We start from the raw sequence: 18,744 nt of genomic DNA on the forward strand, positions 1-18,744 counted from the left end.
GGGACTTCAGTCAGAAAATCTTCTGAAGCCAGTATGACAAAGGCAGTGTGGTTCTGAGAGCTTGCCCCCATCCCAGGAGATGATAGAAAATGCCTGAAACTATTTTGGTTGTCCCAGCTGGAGCAGTGAATGGAGAGGGAGTTGTAACTGGCAGTTGGTGGGTAGGGGCCAGAGATGCTGGTGAGCATACACCCCTGCCCAGGAATCCCTCCTCAGCAAAGACTCATCTAGCCCCAAATGTCAGGACCCTGACAATGCTGAGGGGCCCAGACCTGCAGGATACACACTAATGTGCTTTCTTTTTTCTGTGTCTCTACCTTTTATACAACATTAACATGTTGACTTACTAATAAGAAAAAAAGATAAAAGTTACTTTACATTTTAAACTGAAATGACTAGCATATCAAAAGTTCTGCTGTGGCCAAATGCTTACATTGATTGATGAACAAAATAATAAACCAGGTCCCTACCAACAACTCTGGCAGTCTTCGGAAGCCTCTGTAGACTGGAAATGCAGAAGAGGACTGAGGGACTTGGAAGAATCCATTTAAAGGCATGCATTACTAGGAGGGGGAGAGGAGAGAGATGAAGGGGAAAGAAAAGACAAAGAGACAGAGAGAAAAGCCACCCCTAGAGATATAGGTTTTATCTTGACTTACTTTTTCCCCTATTCACTCAGATGTGAATTTTGTTTTTGTTTGTTTGTTTGTTTGTTTGTTTTGGCTTCTGAGACCTGGAGGGAGTGGAGCACATGCCAAGAGCTCCTAGGTCTGCTTTGTAGATACATTATGGCAGCTCAGTCCTAATTAAAAGACTCCCTTTGTGTCCTCAGAATTTCCTGACATGGCACCAGGGCTTTATTTTTGGCTCTGAGCATCTTTGCTGCTTCCTGTTTTCTAGCCAGTTTAATGGTATCTAAGACCTAGTGAGTTAGGATAGCCCAGAGGAATTATATCCCTCACCCACCTTCACGTTCTGTAGGACAATTCTGGAGCCACAGCAGATTAAGTGTATCATCTGAGAGCCAGCAACCCTGATGTGCAAAACACCCGTGTCCCGCCACCTCCTGCATGTTGGTATTTTTGATAGTCCACAATTAGAGAAAGCAGGGTTAACTTCAGCCTGTCATTTGTGTGGGCTCAGCTGTTTGAAAACTCCATGAGGGAGCAGCCAGTGGTTGGAGGGTGGTTTCCCATAAACAGATGATGGACCCTCAGTGTCTAGAAGACACCAGCTGTGGTTTGTTTCCTGAAGCTTTTTGAGGGGCACAGAGTCAACCCCCTTCTTCCTTGGTTCCACAGCTGTCTCACTGCTGGGCTGATGTTTGTCCTGCTGTTGTCAGACAACCTGCAGGGCCTCTGGTTCTAGGTCCATTTCATTGTGTGAGTGCTAAAGGAGCCACATGTACCCCCTGAGTATATGGAGTAAGTGACTCATGGGCTTGCTGGCTATGACTTTTTTTATAATAACTTTTTAAAAGGAAATCTGACACATTGCTTTTGATTGATTTTAGGACAGTGAATAACTCACAAGGGGTCACGAAGACCATCCTGTGATGTGACATTTCATCAGGACATGATTTATGGATAGTGACATGAGACAGAAATGAAAAAGGAAAGAGAGCAGTTGCTGTACCTTTGTTCCACACAACTGAACCTCTGATATCTCAATAGGCCGTCACCAAAATTCTGATATTGGGAAGAAGTCCCTGCATATACAACATAATAATCAATGTAGAAATATGAAAAAGCCTGCAAAACACCTCTAGAAATAATAGATGTTTGTCAATCAGTAAACACATCAAATGATTCCACTTACACGGAGTTTTGAAAAGGGGTTGGTTCTATTAAATTTGAACCAATGGGGCTATTTTGTACCATGATTGTCATGACATCTATTCTCATCCATATTTATGTTACACTTTAGTTTACACACTCAAAAATTAGCCAAGTTTGGTATGTTTAAATGTTTAGGTTTCTTTTTTTTTCAATTCAAAGTAGACTTTGTAACCAAAGTTGGCTGTATGTGCTGATGTGTTACCAATGGAATTTTTGGCGATAATGTATCCCATATTTTTATCTCCAACACTGTAGTCAGTAGCTGCATGTATCCACAAGGTCATTGAGATATTGCTGCATAACTGAGTATCTTGTTTAATTTTAGTGAATTTCATTTTAAATAGTCCCTACACCTAGCATCTACTGCACTGGACAGTGCAACTGCAGGGTACCAGCCTGTCTATATTGTGTCTCAGAGTTTATCTGAAATGTGCTGGCACACAGGCTATAGCATCTAATTATGAGGGAAAATTAAAATTCGTTGTGTATGTGCTTGCTGAGAATGCAGTAATTTAAAAGTTATAGCAGATTAATAGGCTCAATGAGAATTTTTGAGATTTTCCCAGGTTGGGGGAGATAGTGCCACTAATGAAATTCCTACCACAAAAGCATGAGGACCTTCATTTGGATACCCAACACCCAAGTAAAAGTCAAGCATCCAACATGCTTCTGTAACTCCAACACTGGGGAGGAGGGTAGCAGAAACAGGTGAATCCATGGAGCTCATTTCTTGGCCAGTCTAGATCATTAGTGAGCCCCCAATCCAATAAGAGATCAAAAATCCTTGACAAAACAATTTTTAACCTCTGAGCCATCTCTCCAGCCCTTGACAAAACAATTTACAGGATGAAGAATGTATTTTGTCTCATGACTTTATTTAGCTCTGTCGCATATCAGCATAGTGAGGCAGAACATCGTGTGAAGAGCACATGGTGAAGCAAAGTAGCCCACCTCACTGTGACTAGGAAGCAGAGTATGGGAGAAAGAATCAGAAGGAAACAAGATGTGTGTCTTTTCAAGGCACAATACCAGTGACTTACTTATTTTTCTCAATTAGGTTTCACCTCCCCAAATAGCATCACTTGCTGGAGACCAAACCTTTAGCACATGAACCCATGAGAAATCCTTCATATTTAAACCATCACACCTTAATATGTTTTTACTTAACTCACCTCAATATGTACCGTTCGTATTCAGCAATAGTATCCGTGACATTGTAGGCTTGATGTGTTAGTAATATCTTGCTAACACACTAAAATAAGTCCTATATGCAAATTATCAAAAATTAAAAAGAACAAAGAAAGAACAGTAAATAACGAAATACTAGGAAAAATTAGTTTAGATGTAAGAACTTAGATTTTTAAAAATCTTTTTAGATTTATTCATTTTCATTTTAGGTGTATGAGTCACAACCATACACATACATACACACAGGCAAATCATTTGTAAAATAAATAGATCTTTAAAAAAAACTAAATGGAAATGTGTAGGGATAGAGAGATGGGTCAGCAGTTAAGAGTGCTGGTTCTTTCAGGAGACCTGGGTTCAGTTCCTAGCACCTACATGTGTGACTACAGTTCCAGATGATCCGATGCCATTTTCTGACCTCTGAGGGCACAAGGGTTAGGTGCTAGCAACTGAACCCAGGTCTCCTGAAAGAACAAGCACTAAAAGATATGAGCTGCCGAATCTCAGTCAGAAATCTATATACGGTCAAAGTATAAATATGTTTATTCCTTAAATTAAAATATAATGCTGCCCATGTACTCTTTCTCATGGAAACTAAGCAGATGAGAATAAGAATAGAAAACAAAAGGCACCATCCTAGAAAAGGGAAGGTCACAGGAAATGGTAGAGGGACAACCACACAACACTTTTCAAAACTGCAAGAAAACAGGAAGGTGGAGGATCCTGGCAGGTAGGCCTGCAAAGGAGAACATGGAAAGAACAAATTACCTGATATATTAGATGTTTTGGCAGATCTGGTGGGAAGAGACTAAGGTGAGCATACAAAACTGCAACTGAGAAACAAAATGAGGCAGTGCACAAGGAAGATAACCTTATGTGACTCCTGTGTGTCACAATTCAGATGAGAACTGCTACAGAACAGGGAGAAATGAAAACAGAAAGAGCCCTGCAGAGGTGTGGCATCCTTACATAATGCTGAGGGGATTGACACACAGGATGTAAAATGGATATATCCAAGGAGAATGCAAGCAAATGAATGTAAATACCAGAAGAAAAGGTTTGAAGAGATCAAAGTGGGTCATGGGCAGTAAGGACTGAGGGGCCAAAGAGATAAGTCCCCTGTGTTTGGGAGATTTATTTAATCTAAATGTTATGGATAAATATTTTATGAAAAGTAAAGGAATGATTTAAAAAGGAAAAGAGAAACCAGGCTTGCTGGGCTATACCAAAGATTTAGTTGGTGAGGGAAGCCATAAATTGTGACACAATCATCTTTCTAAAGGCTCCTTTCCACACATACTACCCCCAGATGATATGACGATATTATGCAAGGGAAGAAAAGAAAATCTATGCCAAGCTCCACCCTCCCTTTTGGGAAATTCTTGGCTCTGTTCATAATACTGAGTCTTTGTTCCATGGTGTTTTCAGAAGTGTAGCCATTGGGAGGTGAGATGTTTATTTTCCATGGTTAGAATGTTTCCTATGTCCCTACTCACCATACAAGTCCTGTCAGAAATTGCACAAGCCTCAGCATGCTCCCTCCACCACTGGTGTGGCAAGTCTTGACTGCCAATCAAGCATAGCATGCAGGCAATGAAAGCTTTGAAATGCTTTATTAACTGGTTCTGGGTTCTATTTCAGTCAGATGAGTGCGGCTCAGCATCCAGCAGGCAGGGAAACAAGCTTATTTCATTACATTGAACTGTCTCTGTGTAATTCTTTCTGCGTTCCTTTCTCCCAAGTCTTGTTTAACTTAGACTGAAATGTCCCTCAAGCTCAGGAAGTCCTGTAAAGATCTCACCTCTCCTCACACTGGCAAAAAATAGCTAGGCTGACCAATTGGGCAACCTTAATTGTGATTCAACTACTGCTGCTAACGGAGCTTTAAAATAGAGACTCCTGCTGCTGTGGTGGCACACTACCAGTATTTTCTTCCATTTCTGTTCCTAGTAGATTTTGAGGTGGAGAGATAAAGTTTTATCTAGCAGAGGATTTTTAAGAAGCTGAAGTCAAAGAAAAGGTAGGAACTCACAATTGCACATCTTGCCAGATGAAGTGCCATGCTCCTGAAGTCTCCAAGCATTTGGGGATACAGGCAGGTAGATTGCTGTGAGTTTCAGACTGGACTGGGTTATATAATTGGTGGCTGAATAGGTATGGCCCCAAAGACTCATGTTTGAATGTGTGGTGTAGGGAAAAGGGACCAGTCAAAGAAACACATCCTGAGCAGAGCCAAAGCAACACTTTGGCCCTGCAACCAGAACAAAAGAAATGTACCCTGACCCTGAAACCAGTGCCAAAGAAACACACTTTGTCCCTGGAATCAGAGTCAGTGAAAGAAATACACCCTGTTCCTAAAATTGGAGCCAAAAGGCTAAAAAGAACCAAAGAAAGAAGCACACTTTGGCCCTGAGACCACAGCCAGATCTGACCCTAATCCTGTGCAGAAAACTATCCAATCCTCAAGCAGAGCTCTAGCCAATCTAAGCTCAGCACTAAAATCCCACTTCTGACACCAAACGATAAATGGCACACTTACTGAAAGTAAAACTAAGTATTTATTGTAGAAATTACTCACAAGATACCAAACAAGTAACCCAGATGAGCCCAGTAGTTTTCCGCTGCCGAACTGGAAGCCAAAATTCGGGAAAAGAGACCAAGACTTCCTTTGTGCTGTCTTTTATGCCTTCCCCTGTAATGCTCCCTAGCCATGCCCAAAAGTGGGCCTGGCTAGTGACATAGTTCACCGCCTACGTACGTATACATCTTTAGTCATGCTTAAAGTGGGTGTGGTTAGCAGTGTGGTAAACCGCTCTTTTATTACCTTATCTGTATGCGCCTCTAGTAAGTCACATGGTTAATGGCGGCATACAGGCTTCCTCCTACAATAAAATCTGACCAATCCCCACCCTGGAAGCCCTATATAAACCCTGTGTCTGTTCAGCTTGTGGCTGTTCAGCTATCGGGCTGTCCTCTGCCACTCTGGCAGAGGGCAGCCACTCTCCTGGATTCTTCCCTGCCAATAAACCCCTTGGATGAGCTTTGGATGAAGATCTTTTGCAGTGGTGGTGGAGCAGAGGCGACCCTCGGCAGAGCAGAGTGAGCAGGGCTGTAACACTTTTGCCAGGGAAACCTTCCCTTGGCAGAGCAGAGTTGTTATACTCTGCACTCCAATCTCCATTCTCTGCTCTCCAGGAGCAGAGCTGAACTGTAGCAACTTCGCCCAAGAAACCTCCTGATGCGCAGAACTGCTACACTGGTGTTGAGCCCCAGCCCCCCACGGGGTCTCTGTGAGTCACTGGTCAGTCCACAAGTCCATCCTGTTTTCCAGACTAAGTGCATCCTGTTTTCTAGTCCTGTCTTCCTGCCCTGGCCTTGACCCTCTGACATCAACATCCAGCAAAAGGAAAGCATGCTCTCTTCCACCTGGGGTTTTTCCACTGTGCTCCTCCCTCCCCACAAGAGAGAGATCTATTAGCACTTGCAATAAAGACACACACACACTCTCTCTCTCCTGGCAATAAAGGCAGCACATACATTTCTCTTAGTACAAACAGCTGGATGTCTTGTCTTTCTTTTCCCAATACCTTGGACTTATTGTGGCGTGGGTGCCACACACTGGGCAAACATCCCCAGCTGGAAGAACCTGTCCTGCTGGAGTGGAGCCGATACACTGGGGAAGCCTTTCCCTGAGGCAAGGCTGTAAGCTGCTAAGCTTACTACAACCTATGGTGGTCCTTGGCTTCCAGATCCAGGATACCTTTCCACCTGAACTGTGTAACACTCAGTATTCTGTGACTCCCAGAGTGCCAGAATACCTAACCCATCCCCATCTGCCTGGAATGCTTACATGTGGTCTATAGGGAGTGGCATTATTAGGAGTTGTGACCTTGTTGGAGTAGGTATGGCCTTATTGGAGGAAGAACGTCACTATGGGGCAAAGCTTTGAGGTCTCATATGCTCAAGTTACACCTAGAGTGGGACACATGTGTGTTCACTTCCGGTTGCTCAAGGATCAAGTTGCAGAACTCTTAGCTTCTTCTCCAGCACCATGTCTGCCTGCATGCTGTCATGCTTCCTGCCATGATGATAATGGACTACACCTCTGAACAGCAAACTAGCCCCAATTAAATGTTTTCCTTTATAAGAGTTGCTATGGTCACAGTGTCTCTTCACAACAATAGAAACCCTAATAAGACACAGAGTGAGTTCCAGGCCAATGAGGGATAAACTAAGATCCTATCTCAAAAAACAAACAAACACACAAAAAAACCCAACAAATTCTATATCTTAATTCTTGAATGTGCCTTTGAGACGTTATTATTTTCCCTTATGAGAAGATAGGGAAAATAATACAGCAGTTGACAGTGCTATCATGTCTGCAGGCTTCTCAGATTTAACAATGAATATCAACAATTCTATAGTTTTAGGGAGTTTTGTTTGGTTATTGATGAATTATCTTCAGTCTAACTAGAGAACTAAGTGTTTATCAGTATGGCTTTACAGTTTGTTTCAGAAAAATTTTATTCAGTAAATAAGCTATATATTTTGGGGGGAACTCCTTGGACACCTAGTGGGGTATTCTTTCCCCCCAAAAATGAACTCTTCAACTAGCTTCCCTTCTCAGGTCAACATAAAGTTCTCTAAGAAAGACTCTCTACTTTATCAAAGTATGACTTGGGCTAGAGCCCACCACTCAGTGTATGTGCCTCATCTAAGCCGTTTAGCTGGTGAATTTTTGCCATATGACTCTCCACTTTGAATGGTCTGCCCAATACCAGATTGGAATTTCTAGTCCTATCCGCCTTTGGCCCTTTCCTTCTAAAAGCCCGAGTCTTCCAAATGGTGCTTTCTTTACAATAAGTGAATGATCTCAGCTTTGTTTGAATGAGTCTGCCTGCCCTTGTCCTTTGGAGGAGCTGGCAAATGACAAACACATGCAGGTTTTCACTTCACTCATAGAACCTCAACTGTTGACTTGGCAGCCCTGTTCTCTAGTTATTCATTTGCATATTTATGCAAATGCTTTTGGATTCTACTATGAGGCGGGATGAAAAGCGTTTTGGTTACTCTTGTGTAGAAAGGGAGATACTCAATCATGAAAATACAAATGGCTATAAACTACTCAGTACCAAAATGGAAAGATGAATGAGGTCAAAGGAATGACTGTTGGCCCTACTTTGAGAAGTGTACAAACGATTGGGCCATTAAGGCTGAGTTAGAATGAATCCAAATCTCTGAGTAAAGGAATAAACAGGACTTCTTCAGTGGAACAAACCCACCCATTAGCCTAGAAAGCAATTAACATATTCTTCTATTCCTCTTGCTTCAGGATCAGATAACTATTTTGTTTCTCCCAACTGTGTCTCTCTCAGAAAGGAAAAAGAAAGCTAAATGTGTTTCAAATAAGAAGCACACCAAAGAGAAAAACAAAGTTATGTCTCCCATTGTTAAGTCCTCTCTTTTTCTCTGAGCTCTTTTAAGAAACAGTTTGAGGAAATGAAAGAGGCTAAAGCATTGGAGGACAGCTGCACAAGTTCTTCTAAAGCTATAAAATAGCAGCAGGCCCAGAATTTTCAATGCTATATATTTCTTCAAGAGAAAGGATATCCACATTAAGACAATATATAAGCATATTGCCATCCCTCCTGGCTCAAGCAGAAAACAACATAGGGTTTACCAACAGTAGAAAAGGTAAATAAGTGTGGTAAATTTAGCCAATTGGAGACTCTACAACTAAAAAAATTAATGGTCTATTACAGTGGTTCTCAACCTTCCTAATGTTGCAACCCCTTAACACAATTTTCCTCCTGTTGTGGTAAACCCCAATCATAAAATTATTTTCATTGCTACTTTATAACTGTAATTTTGCTACTGTTATGAATCATAATATCTGTTTTCTGGTGGCCTTAAGTGATCCCTGTGAAAGGGTCATTCAGCCGCCAAAGGAGTTGTGACCCATAGGTTGAGAACCACTGACATAGTGTGTGTGTGTATTTTATAAACATAATAATCCAAATACAAATAATATATATTATATGATTCCATTTATATGAAATTCTAGAAAAAGATAAAATTAATCCATCATGCAAACAAAAAGATCAGTGATTGCCTAGAATTTGAGGTATAAAGGGGCTGACTGCAACAGGTGAAAATAATAATAAATTTATATGTTAGTCTATGCCTCTGGTTCCTGTCCTAGGGTTCCTAAAACCCTTACCATTTCTTAAAGACTCAAGTGGAACATCTTTCCTTCTAATAGTTGCCAGTTGCCCTTTGACCTTGATTTAAGACTTCTAAAACCTTCATAGTTTCCTGAGAGATGGGAACGCTCAAATCCCTTAGAATCTTCTGTTTAGCAGGAACAAGTTTTTGTTTTTGTTTTTTTCCTAATGAGGTGACTCTAGATGAGATTGTGGATGGAGCAGCTCACCAGAAATAAACCACAATCAAAAGCCTGGAGTTTTCACACGCACACACCCACACGCACCACCACCACACACACACTTTCCAGAGAAAGGGAGAAAGACTGTAACTTGAGTTAGTAATCAGTCATGCTACATGATGACATCTTCAAGAAAAAAAATGCATCCCTGATCCATGGGCTCTGAATTGGGAAACATGTCCCCCGCCAGCAGAGTGGCTGGCACACCCCAACTCTGTGGGGATAAAAGCTCCTGTGCTCAGAAATCCTTCAGACCCTGCCCTGTGGATCTCTTCATGTGGCTGCTCATCTGCATGTCATTGTGTCTCTTATTAACAAGTCGCTTTAGCAAATTAATCCACCAGGAAGAGGAGGTCATGGAGACCCTGAATCGTAGCCAGCCATCCAGATGTATTGGTAACAACATACTATTTGCAATAGTACTTGAATGAAGAAAAGGGGTTGAACCCTCAACCCATGGAATCTGACACTCTCTCTAGATAGACTTGTCACGATTAAGATATACTACAGAATACCCTGTTGCTTTGGTGTGTGTGGAGGGGGCATCCATAAACATCTGCTATTAGAAGAATTGCAGTGAATGGCATGTAAGAGTCGGGGAGGAGGGTTGATTTTTGTTCCCACATTGTCGTGTCTTTATTGCTTTTCCATTGCTACAATAAAAGACCATGACCAAATTTGCTTATAAAAGCATTTAATTCAGGTTTCAGAGTGTTAGAATCAATTAATGTGGGTTTATTTTACTCTTACATCAAGTTTGCTTTTAAAACTGCAGGAAATTGTGTTCCAGAGTAGTACCATCTTTCTAGACAAATGTTACTACCACCATTTTATAGAGGAGGAAATGGACTTTCAAACATCCAGCTCAGGGTGTAGGAGATGTAGTTACTGCAGACCTGAAAGGGATCACATAGCTAATTGTATGGGCATATGGGGGTGGATGGAGAATGGGAACTGCCATTCAATAGTGATGAGGAAGGTGCTGATGGAGGAAGGCTGATGGAGAAGCACTGGTGGGAAAGAATGGAGACATTATAAGGGACAGGCCTTCAAAAGAACAAATCTCCCAGAATAGTCCCATTCCTTCTCAAAGGCATTTTGTGAGGCTAGAGAAATGGCTCATTGTAAGAGCACTGGTAGTTCTTTGAGGGGACCAGAGTTTGATAACTAGCATCCACATTGTGACTTATAACCTTCTATGATTCTAGTCCCAAGGGATCTAACATCCTCTTCTGGCCTCCACAAGTACATGCTATGCATGGCACACACACTGGCAGAATACTGACCCACATAAAATGAAATAAAAATAAGTTGAAGAGAAGACTTTTACCTACAGTCCATTATAGACAACTGTTTCCTCGTAACAATAACAACCAAATTCAGTAAGAATCCAGGTGTAGTGGTAAACATCTGTAATCCCAGTTTTTTGATAGGTAGAAGCAGGAGGATTGCAAGATTGAGGCCAGCCTGGGTTATACAGGAAGACTCTGTCTTAAAACCTAACAAACATAAAATTCAGCTTGATGATTTGGTATGGTTGAATGTGGAATGCCCTCCATGGGCTCAGGAACACTTGGTCCCACCTAAAGGGGAGCTGTAAAGTGGGACTAGCTAGAAGAAGTTGACCACTGGGAGCAGGCCTTGAGATTAGATAGCAGAGGCCCAGGAGGAACGTGGGAGAGTTTGGAACTGTGTACTAGAAGTCTTGGAGTACTGTAAACTAAGTTTAATAGGGCAGTCTTATCATGATATGGGAAGGCCAGGATGCCAATAAGGGAGCAAAACGCCTGAGAATTGAGAGGGGAATAAAAACTCTGGCAGGAACAGGAATAGAAGACACTTATGTCACATTCTGACAGAGAATCTAGCTGCATTCTATTCATATCCTGTAAACTTGAGGCTGAATTCAAAAGTGACAGATCTGCTTGTTGAGCAATGAAATTTCAACAGAGGAGAGTATTTAGGCTGTGTCATAGTTACTGTTTACTGCTCTTACCCAAGTCATAGTAAGAGAGAACCACAACTATAACAGAAAGAAAGTGCACTATTTTATGGCAAAAGGAGAGAGTTTTAAACTGCAGAGACGGTGGCTAAAAAAGGAGCTGCAATAATTAGTGAGATTAGCATTATTAATGCAGCTGAAAAGATGGCTCATTCCGTAAAGAGCTAGGCACATAAAGTGTGAGGACCTGAGTTTGTGCTGCCAAAAGCCAAGTGTAGGGCATAGTGCTGATGGTAGAGTCAGAGGAATCCCTGGGGCTCACTGGCTATGCAGTAAAAAAAAAAAAACCTTTCTTCAAAAAATAAAATGGGAAACAGTGAAACAGCTCAGCAGATAAAGGTATTTGCATCACAAAGCTCGGCAGTCCTGAGTTCAATACTCAGAATTATAAAGGCAGAAGGAGACAACTAATTTCACAAAGTTGTCCCTCTGTCATCCACATGTTCTGTTGTACATAACACACACACACACACACACACACACATGCATGGACACACACACTATGTAAACACAAACAATAATAATTTTTAAAATTAAAAGATGGACAGTGATTATGGAAGATGCCTGATATCTACCTGTGTCTTCCACATGCACACAGATACACACATACATGCAAAAAAGACATAGCACTAATAAAGGGAAACACTGTGTTCAGCCCTTGGCTAACAGGAGAGCACAAACCACTCACCAAGGATTCCATATTATGTATACACAAGTTTATTTGAAAGGAGAGAATAGAAACTGAGATTATCACAGAGGGAAATCCCTGTTTGAAAACAATCATCGAAGTGGTGGTGGCACACACACTTTAATTCCCCCTTCTGGGAATGGAATATTTACCTTTTGTCATTGTGCTGGCTCGTTTTTCTGTCAACCTGACACAAGCAAGGATCATCTGGGAAGAAGTAATCAATTGAGAATGCTTCCATACAATTGGCTTTAGGCAAGTCTGCAGGGCATTTTCTTGGTTGACGATTGATGTGGTAGAGCCCAACTTCAGGTGCGACCTCTGGGCAGGCAATTCTGAATGATGTAAGAAAGCAGGCTGGGAAAGTCATGAGCAAATCAAAAAGCAACACTCCTCTCTGGCTTCTGCTCCAGTTCCTGCCTCCAGGTTCCTGTCCTTTCTCTCAGTGACAAAAGGACTGTCATTTAGAAGTGTAAGATGAGATGAACACTTTCCTCCTCGAGTTTCTTTTAGTCATTCATAACTTGTATCACAGCACTAAAGAAACTAACTTAGTCACTGCAAATTGGAAGTATGAAACTTGCTTTTTGACTTCCTAGGGACTGGCAATTGAAAGATGGTCTTGAGTTTCAGAGGAGACATCATATTTTTAAACAGTGTTGATGCTACTAAAGATGATTGGGACTTCTAAAGTTGAAATGAAAGTATGTCACATTAGGAGATGGCCATGAGCCCATGGGGGTCAGGGCATAGTGTAAGGTTTTGAATGTGAAATGTCCCCAGTAGGCTCAAGTGACTGAATATTTGGTGCCCAGCTTGATGTGGGTCTTGGTTTGATAGTCCATGTCTATTTCTTGTCCCTTCCTGACTGTATATGGAATGTCCCATACTTCTGCCTCTATGATCTCAGAAACTAGAAAAACAAAACAAACAACAACATGGGCATGCCATGGCTCCTTCCCATATTGAAATCAGAGCAACTGTGATTACTACAGAAGACCCTCAAAAGATAGAGCTGGTTACATTTTTCATAGGAGAGAATGGAGAGAGTCATTAGACCATCACTGAGATTCCAACTACTCCTTGGCTCATGCTGAATACGACTCTGATCCAGTTGTGTGTAGTTTAGGGTAGTGCAGAATTATAGGGGAAGTAGATGGTTAACTGAGGACAAAAATCTAAATTCACACAGATTTCTGCAAGTTATCTATGACACAACATGTACCTCTCTTGGGTGGGATTTTCAGTGATTCAGCTGTTTGAGGGGCACCCATACTCTTGTAAGTAACCCCTCTCACCCATACTCCTTTAAGTAGGACCAATATACTTTTCTTTTACCAAACTAAACTAGGATGAAATTATTTCTTTGGCATATCACTGATCCCTTCTTAATATTAAAACAGACATTGTTCATGTCTGCCCAGAAAAAGCCATAAAACAAAGATGTAATGCTGGTTTAGAATACTGTCTTAAGCAGGTCAACAGCAAGAACTCTAGTATAAGCCTATGATAAGGCAAACATCTCTTCAAGACCAATTATCTGTTCTTAGACAGAATGAGTTGAATTACACTCCTGAAAAAATGGTTCAACTTCTTGCCTTCAACTTAATGTTAGTGAATAACAATAACAACCAACCTATGGCTGTTCCTAAGTATAATTAGGGCTTCTTGTCTTGGTAAAGTGAGAAATAAAATATTAATGAGAGCTGAGGAGATGGCTCAGTGGTTAAAGTGCTCTGTGTGCAAGCCTGAGGATTGGGGTTCTAATACCCAGACCCCACAGTGAATTGTTATTCCTAACCCCATGCTCAGTTACGCAAAATTTGTATTAATGTTTACAATTCTTTGGGTTTGCCATTTAGTCCTTCTGTTTCATATGGAAATTGGTTGGGACAATTTGAAAACTGGAAGGTTCAACATGAACTTGTCCATAGGAATAACAGTTGGTGTTGGTTGCTTGTTGGCCAATAGCCTGACCAAGGCTGACTTCACATAGCTGCTCACGTTTTCCTCACATCAGGCAAGTGGGTCTGGAGAGGGAGAATTCCAAGAGGAAAGAAAGAAAAGCTTCCAATGTTCTTTAAGGCCTGGGTTCAGAAGTCCCAGGTATGCAGCATTCAATTGGCCAAAGCTCTAAGAGGTGAGCCAACTCTGAGCTTGTGAGAGCAGCATTACTGTCCCTGCCCCTTTTTGTCTGCCATGTGGTGGCATGGGTGAGAGAAAGATGCACACCCCTCTCCCCATCCATTCAGCAAGCACTTCCTCCCTGAGCCAACCTAAGGCCTGTGATATGCCCAGAGAGTGCTGATGCAGACACCTGACTGGAGGTGCCAATGAGGAAAGGACAAAGCAGCAGAGTCAGCCACCTGAGCCAATGGGACCTTGGGAGGGGGTATAAAGGCAGGTCTAACATCCTTAATAAAGGAGTCTGCAGCATGCTCCGCTACTTATTTCACTCGTGGTGTCAGGGTCATATGTGCCTCGTCTTCTTACCCCCTCCTGCAAGGGGTGTCCAAGCAAGGTTGACTGCAAAGCATTAGCACCTGCAGCAGGGTCACAAAAGTGGGAAAGCTAGCCCTGACCCTCACTGGCTGCAGCCCACAGGACAGCAAGCAGGTTCTGTACCTCATCTGGCCAGCAGATTAGAGCTGACCCTGGAATGAGGCAGGGGAGCCAGTCCTCAGGGCATGAGAGCAACAGAGCTGACCCTGCCCCCATGCGGTGGCATGGGTAAGACAAAGATGCCCTCCCCCCTTCACCCCTTGCTGCAGCACACTGGAGACTGAGCCCTGCACCCCATCTGAGAGCACACTAGAGCTGACTCCCCCCATGCCTCCTGTAGCAATCGGGAGAGAGGGCTCTGCACCTCTCCTGAGCAAAACAGTAAAACTGGCTCTGAGTGTAGGGGACTGGGATCTGAAGACCTGAGAGCAGGAGAATTGGCCCCAGTCCTTGCTACAGGAGCGAGCTACCTGAGTCAGTGCTGGAGAGTCCATCCAGTAGTGACAATGAGGGAAAGCTAGTGGGCTAACCAACCCAGTTACCACTCAGGCCCAGAACCAGGACTAAAAGTTGGCCCACTCCAACATCCACTGAATCTATGAACTACTGGAGCACAAGAAGGGGATGAACCTACAGATCTAAAAGAGCAGGATCTCCAGGACACAGAATAGCAGCAGGATATCGAAAAGAAGGCCCAGTGAGAGCCCATTACTGGTGGCTTAGCAGAAGCCAGACAAATGATTTGTGAAAATGATGTAATGATGTAAATGATGTGTAAAGATGAATGAACTAAAAAGTAATTATATAATGGAAAAAAGAAACATTTTCAACAAATGGTGCTGGCATAACTGGAGACTGACATGTAGAAGACTGCAAACAGATCCATGTCTATCGCCATGCACAAAACTTAAATCCAAATGGATCAAAGACCTCAACATAAATCCAGCTACACTGAACCTGGTAGAGGAGAAAGTGGGTGGTACCCTTGAATGAATTGGTACAAGAGACTACTTCCTGAATATAACACCAGTAGCACAGACAGTGAGATCAACAATTAATACATGGGACCTCTTGAAACTGAGAAGCTTCTGTAAGGCAAAGGACACAGTCAGCAAGACAAAAAGGCAACCCAGAGATTGGTTAGATATTCACTAACGCCACATCTGACAGAGGACTGATGTTCAAAATTTACAAAGAACTCAAGAAGCAAGTCTCCAAAACACCAAAGGATACAATCAAAAAGTGGGGGACTGAACTAAATAGAGAATTCTCAGTAGAGGAGTCTAAAATGGCTGAGAGATACTTGAGAAAGAAAGTGCTCAACATCCCTAGCCATCTGGGAAATGTAACTCAAAACAGCCCTGAGATACCATCTTACTCTTGTCAGAATGCTAAAATCAAAAACTCCAATGACAGTTTATGCTGGAGAGGATGTGGAGAAAGGGGAACACTCCTCCACTGCTGGTGGGAGTGCCGACTCATACATACAGCCACTTTGGAAATCAGTATGGAGATTCCTCAGGAAAAGGGGAATCAGTCTACCACAAGATCCAACAATTCCACTCTGAGGCATATACTCAAAAGATGCACATTCATTAAAAGGATATCTGTTCCATTATGTTCATAGCAGCATTGTTTGTAATAGCCAGAACCTGGAAGCAACCTAGATGCCCCTCAAATGAAGAGTAGATAGAGAAAATGTGGTACATTTATACAATGGAGTACTATTCAGTGGAAAAAAACAATGGACTCTTGAAATTTGCAGGCAAATGGACAGCACTAGAATAAACCATCCTGAGTGAGGTAACCCAGTCACAAAAAAGAGAAACATGGTGTGTACTCACTCATATATGGATTTTAGACATGAATCAGGGGGAGTGCCAGCATACAAACCCACTGTCAGAGAATCTAGGAAACAGAACCTTCATGCAGTGACTGATGGAAACAGAGGCAGACAGCCACAACTAAACACTAAACTAAACTCCTGGAGTCCAGTGACAGAAAGGGAGAACTGATGAGCAAAGGAGTTAAGACTGGGCTGGTTTAACCCACAGAAACAGTTAACCTGAACAAGGGGGAGCTCTTGGACCCCAGACTGATGGCTGTGTGGAAAGCATGGGACTGACCCAGACCCCCTGAATGTGGGTGTCAGTGAAGAAGCCTAGGTAATCTACGGCCCCGTAGTATTTATCCCTGGCATACAAACAGGCTTTGAGTGCCCATCCCACAATGAGGGATGCTCTCTCAGCCTGGACTATTGTGGGAGGGCCTAGGCCCTGCCCTGGATGAAATGACAGACTCTGGAGATCCACCATGTAAGGCCTCACCCTCCCTGGGGATTGAAGTGGAGATTGAGCGGGGGACTGTGGGGCCTTGTGGGGAGGGCAGGGGAGGAGGGGAGGGAGAGGGAGCTGGGATTGACATGTGAAACAAGATTGTTTCTAATTTAAATAAAAAAAGGGAGCAAAAAAAAAAAGTGTGTGTGTGACTCAAAGAGCCATATATGCTGACAGTCACAGTGGGGAATGGATTGAGTATAGCTATCAATAGAAACTACCAGCTGCATAGGTACTCAATAGACCTTTGTGGGTCATATGGGTGTCATAGCTTGTGTTCACAGCCACTCAGAGTGAAGTCAGAACAAGGCTGCAGATCTGTTGGTAAGAAGAGTCAGCAGAAGGTTCTGAACACATCACTCAACTTAACCGGGAAATTATGGCTCTGCCATAAATTACTTGATTTTAAGAAAGTCATGGAACCCTAGACAACTATTTTTACATTTGAAAAACAGAGATGTGGCCTACAGCTGCAGGGTTTTTGTGAGATTAAACCATGACAATTGCTCTGCGACATACCAAGAAGTATGTGCTAGGTATTATATTCTACCAATTTGGTTACCCTGCTTCTGGCAATGCAGTCACTGACATAGTACCTAACTGTTGACTTCCCAGTGGACATTCAGATTTTCTCTGGAATGAAAATGCAATATAATCACACGCTGGTTCTCAGGGGATATACTTCTTATATCATTCTCAATAAACATTCCCTGAGATTTCTACAATTTACTAGAGCCTCTCCCATTCAAAGGGCATCTAGATTTTTAAGAAAATAATTTAGAGAATACATACTTAGCATTAAAAATATCCTTAATATCAAAAGTATTGTCTTGTGTTTTTCAACTTAAAAAGAAAACAACTTTTTTTGGAGAAAATTGTGGGCACCCATCAAATTTTATGACAGTTTTGATGTGGGGCAAGAACCACAGAAGGCCCATTCCAAGGATTTACGTAGAGAGATTTTTGCTTTGGGTCACCAGCTCACAAAAATGACACAGAAACTTACTAATTATGAAAGCTCAGCCTACAGCTTAGGCTTGTCCCATTAGCTCTTGTAACTTAAATTTACCACTTATGTTAATCTATGTTTTGTCTCATGGCTTTTTCCCCCTCTTCCATCTTGGATCTTCTATTTCCTCTCAGTGTTCTCTGGCATCTCCCTCTTGCCAAGATTCATCTTCCCTTCCTCTTTCTCTACTTAGAAGCCCACCTAATCATTTCCCACGTAGCTACTGTCAAAGAGAAGTTGCTCTGAAACATCTGGCTAATGACCCCATGTCAGAGCTGGTTGTTCATCTGTCCAAGATCATGCCCAATATCCTCTTAGGGCAAGGGAAGGATGTTCACAGTGGGGTGCTGCTCCTGTACTATGGCATGATGGAGATAATTACACAGTCCTGTTCAGAGTGTCGAGGGCACTTGGGTGTGCTAGCACAACTCTGTCTGGAGCAGAGCCCAAGTCCGTGAGCACAGATGGTCTGATGAAGTTTGCGGAAACTTGACTATAAGAAAATGAGGAAGCTTAATAATAAATTATAATTTTGTTTCAGGAGCTTTTAAGACTTAGAATTAAACTGTAATTGAGGCACTGAAGATACATTTGAAATTAAAAGATGAAAAGCAACCCCTACTTCCTTCAGCAGCTCACCTCACCCACCTGGTGTGAGTTGCTCAACTAACTGTAGTATGAGGGGGACTACTGCATTTCATCAGACTGAGAGTCCGGCTCTTCTTCTTTAGGTCAA

General features: G+C 42.3%; 1 long non-coding RNA gene across 1 annotated transcript; it reads right to left on the reverse strand.

Annotated features, from left to right (window-relative positions):
• Positions 1–1,639: 1,639 nt before the first annotated feature.
• Positions 1,640–5,185, reverse strand: LOC121140274. Its single transcript, XR_005877063.1, has 3 exons — positions 5,059–5,185; positions 3,011–3,102; positions 1,640–1,708 (listed from the first exon to the last, which is right to left on the reverse strand). It is a non-coding gene; the product is annotated as an uncharacterized LOC121140274 (long non-coding RNA).
• Between the last annotated feature and the right edge of the window lie 13,559 nt (positions 5,186–18,744).

The sequence above is a fragment of the Mesocricetus auratus genome, unplaced genomic scaffold (genome assembly GCF_017639785.1).
Source record: "Mesocricetus auratus isolate SY011 unplaced genomic scaffold, BCM_Maur_2.0 Super-Scaffold_100004, whole genome shotgun sequence".
NCBI lineage: Eukaryota > Metazoa > Chordata > Mammalia > Rodentia > Cricetidae > Mesocricetus > Mesocricetus auratus.